Raw genomic sequence first — 4,557 nt, 5'->3', positions numbered from 1 at the left:
CCCCCCCCCCCTCCCCGTCCACCCTGTCCCGGTTTCGTCCCCCCTCTGCCGTCGCTTCTCGCGATCCACCGCCTGCGGAGTCGTGCTGGCGTGTGGAGCGCGTCGGAGGGTTGATTAAAACTAACGTTGCGCCAAGAATTACCCTGTGAGATTGAAAATTAAATTAATATACAAAACCCCCGCCCACCCGGGGCTAATTAGTTATATGATAGTAATTAAAAGTTAAGTATATCTTCGTGCGCGGACGTTCTAGCGTATCTCCCGTCGCTCCCGGCTGTCATCCCCAAAACGGCCGTGAGCCATTCTTTAGCCCCGAGTACTTACGACAAAAAAAAAAAAAGGGAAAAAAACGGTGTCACTTCTTCTAACAAGTCTTTCAAATATTTTTGTGAAAGTCGTACTCTCTTCTGTTGTATTTAATTATAGGTATTAAATTAATTTTCACATATTTGGCGACATTCAGAAAATTTGGCTTTCAAATTAACTTTTACAGTACCGCGGATGAAAAATAGACGTGCGAGATACGTGTACGTATATCGACCCTCTTTCTACATACTTTAATTTGCAATTTACAAAAAGTACATAAAAACTGTACGTTCTAATTGCGTTTATTACTGTTAGAACGATGCAATTACTGCTTTACCAAAGGCTGCGTATAAATTGGCATACAAACAAGCGAATATATATTTATTATTGTCGGATATCAAAAAATAAATGGACACGCGCAGCTGGCGTGGCATTAATTCCCATTTGTTGCGCGCTATCTTTAGACGAGAGCGATCAGTATCATCGAGTACCTACTAGCGAAAGACAAATTACCTGGCCGTTGCGCGCGATCTCACGGAGCAGCAGCAGCAACCTTGATACGATAGCGCGCGCGTAAACGCCGCCCTAGTTCTCTGCCAAACTGAAAATAGTCGGCGAACTAATATCGCGACGTTGGAAATATTTTATACCTACATACGTTGCGCGCGGCGGCGGCGGCGGCGCACTCATATTCGAGCAACTTTCCTTACGAGTTATAACGCGCGCTTTATATCCGCCTTCGAAAATAATTTCGCTAACCGTGATTCCTTGGGGGAGCGCGGCAGCGTATCGCATGGGGGGGGGGGGGGGGGGAGGGAGGAAAAAAAAGGTCTCTCTCGGAAAGTCGCGAGCCGATGCGTGCCGTGGCCGCCGCCGCCGCCACCACCACATCGAATTTTAGCGTTATTTCTCTGGCGAGAAAATTTAGTCCCGGTCCGCTTAACAATTTTCGCGGTCTGGTAATGGACCTGCAGAGAAATTCCTGATATCATCTAAATCCAGGTTAATCCGCAGAATTACAGAATTACAGAGAATTATAGACTAATACTCCTCATTTCTGATTACGCCAGCCATGAGGTTTTAATTGGTTCGATCGGTCGTATGCGCGTATCTGTCATGAGATAGCATCATATGAGAGAGATGTACAGTACCGTCCAGAAATGTTGCAAACTACACGGCCTATGCCATAAAGGGAGAATCTTCTACCGTTGGTATATTTACAAATTTGTGAACGATAACATACGTGACCGACGCAAACAAGTCTTATCGTAAATGGAGAGCCCGCGTGATTTTCAGAGAAATCGAACGAAGAAAAACCTCGCCAAGTTGGATAAATCTAACGATAATGTGCGAGTAAATAATCGCATGGTGGAAAGACACGTTCTGTCCCGTCAATTTGCAGTTAATCTCGCATAACTAATAGAAAGCGCGTGCCAAAGAAACGATAATCCGCCAATCTCTCGTATTCCCATTAACGCGATCTAAAAGCGTCACGTTTCGAGATATCTCTCGCAAAGATCACAAGCGAATCAAACCACCCGACTTACAATTAGATCTAGAAATTGTAGATACAGTAGATTTAGTTAGGAACCGCATTCACAGTCGACTGCTTTTCTTAAATGAATCTAGAAATGGGGAGAAACTTGCGCGCGAGTTCGTTGTACCGAAAATCGAAGTGGCTGTTTCGTTGATTAGAATTTAAACTCACAAACTTATCGTTACGTTGGTAATCAGTGGCGCGCAATTTATGCATTTCCCACCGGGAACGCGTAAGTGTCTACCTCGAAGAATATTCGGCTTCGACTCGAAAGTTGAAAACCGCTTGGCGGCAGGCCAGGGCTCACGTAACTACATGTTTTGCCAAAGCTACGCGACGCCTGCCGGCCTTCGCCTTCCGCCACAACGGCGGCGTAGCTAGTCGATTTTCGAAAAAGGTTAACACCTAGTCGCCCGGATCCGACCGCGACGACCACGTGGCAGCGGACGCGCCTGCGTGTCCCGTTCTCTCTCTCTCTCTCTCTCTCTCTCTCTCTCTCTCTCTCTCTCTCGTAACCTTACTCGGAAATTTCTTCTCAGTCTTCTCGTAGCCATCGGTTGACACGATACTTTCGTCACAAAAAACGGACAGAGAGGGAGAGAGAGAGAGAGAGAGAGAGAGAGAGAGAAGCGGAATGTGGACGAAACACCCGAGTGTTGACCTTGTCGAACGAAACATCCGAGAAAAATCGGAAAATTAAAAGATTTCCAAAAGATCCTGTGTAAACTTGACAGTATACATTCAAATTGATAGAGATTTAAGATTCCAAGAATCGTGTACCGGCGTTCAAAGACCACAAAGGTCTGCGAAGGAATTAATGGATCCTAAGGAGGAAAATGTGTTTAAAGATCCGAGGAGTTGAAGTACGAAACCGTAAGCTCGCAGCAGTTGTCACGAATTAGAACTGCGACAAACGCGTGCCACGAACTGTGCTGGACATTAAACCCCCTGAGGGTTAACGCCGCTCCTGTGAGTACAAACGCGGGAACTTTGGACGAAGAACGAGAAATATTTTGATTGCTGCTGTGTAAACGAGGACTTCACACGTGGACAGTAACCCTTCCTGACGACAAAGACAAACTATGTATAGGGACGTTTTCCCATTTGCAGGTAAATGTCTCGAAAAAAAAAAAAAAAAGAAAAAAGAATCGTATGTAGATATTGGATCTATAGACACGTATGTACCATATATACGAGGGAATAAAGAAGAATCTTCAATCAAAAAAATAATCTCGCGTTTCCAATGAACCTTTTGGAAAACTGAAACTTATATTTGCAGCGAATAGTTTAATTTTTAAACACATATTTGCCACGAAATATGAAATGTTTAACTACGGCGTGTGTAAATAAATGAGATTCGGATCGAATCGCATAAGAGCGATTTTTAATTTATATATATTGTACGTACAAATTTAATAAAATGTGAATTTATATTCGCGCAGAAGCGAATAATTTTTTAATTTATATTATCTGCAAAGCTTTTAATATTTAATTAATAAACGCATGAATAAGTAAAATCTGAATTCATGTGACCGGCCCATTAATTTTTCATTTATATATTTTCCAGTAAATAGAGATGGGTGCTTACATTTGCAATGGATATTTTAATTTTTAAATACGTTAGAAATTTATGAATATCAGTTAATTTTATATGTAATGTATGCAATTTTTAATATGTATGCAAATAAATAAAACCTAGAGAAGGATATGTAGAAAACGAGCTTTCAATTCTTTTTCTATGTTTAAACGAATACAATATTCATTTCTACAGATACGTATATATATATATTCAATATTTATAACTGATGAATTGACCAATGCAAATACTGTGTGGATCGAGAGATCAATCTCGATCCTAAATGAAATTTTAGAAATCCTATCGTTTAAAGTTTCACGCCGATCGGTTTCTTCTTCGTAACGCATCGACAGATCGCCTGCAAGAATCGGAACATCGAGTCGGAGTGAGAGTTACGTGCTTATCGGCTACGTCAATCTTCTCTACGAAGTGATAAAAAGCTAAGTTATCACGAGCATATACACACTCACCACGATCGCCGGCATGCGTAGGCTGTTGAGCTTGATCGAACTAGATCCTCGGTTAGATCGCGAACCAGCACTCTTTCTCACTTTCAGACGACGACGACGACGACGACGACAATTCCACGTCGCGAGATCGGCGATTTCCTCTCTCTCTCTCTCTTTCTTGCCGCTCTGCTCACACACGGCACACACTCTGTGAGGCAGTCCTCACGGCGCGCCGCGCAGCGACGCAGCGACGCGCGACGGCATCGCGAGCAGGTGTCCACGGACCGAGAGTCCTCGTGCCTCGCGCTCTCGCGAGGATCCTTCGTCCTGTCCTCCTCCTCGGGCTATCGATCTCGGGAACGCACGCACGTCGCGCTGCTCGTCGACCACCGCGAGCGCGCCCGCCAATGCTCCAGGCGTCCGCTTCTCCTCGGTCTCGGACGTTCGCGTTCTACTTTGACTCGCTGCGGTTCACTTTCGATCAATGGCACGCCGTGAATTCGTACGTTTTTCTCGTGCGGCGTCGATCCATGCGGCAAGATCATGCGCGCGTCTTTAGTCCGTGTTTAATCGCGATGACGATTACATTATACATAGATAAAAATCTTTTCCGTGTTGCTCTTCGATCGTGGGTACTATCACGCGCGACGATCGCGACCGATGTCAAAGATCTTGTTCGCCCGCAGGAT

At 44.4% G+C, this 4,557-nt stretch overlaps 1 protein-coding gene across 1 annotated transcript in view; it reads right to left on the bottom strand.

Moving 5' to 3' along the window:
• The window catches only part of LOC108777934 (LIM/homeobox protein Lhx9), a 69,090-nt gene extending 65,175 nt beyond the window's left edge, over window positions 1-3,915 (bottom strand). Inside the window, exon 1 of the mRNA XM_018544941.1 lies at window positions 3,890-3,915. The gene's annotated coding sequence lies outside the window, so the exon portion shown is untranslated. The remainder of the gene's footprint in view (window positions 1-3,889) is intronic.
• Window positions 3,916-4,557: the final 642 nt, after the last annotated feature.

This window comes from Cyphomyrmex costatus, unplaced genomic scaffold (assembly GCF_001594065.2).
Source record: "Cyphomyrmex costatus isolate MS0001 unplaced genomic scaffold, Ccosl1.0 scaffold474, whole genome shotgun sequence".
Classification (NCBI taxonomy): Eukaryota; Metazoa; Arthropoda; class Insecta; order Hymenoptera; family Formicidae; genus Cyphomyrmex; species Cyphomyrmex costatus.
This window is presented reverse-complemented; position numbering and strand designations above follow the sequence as displayed.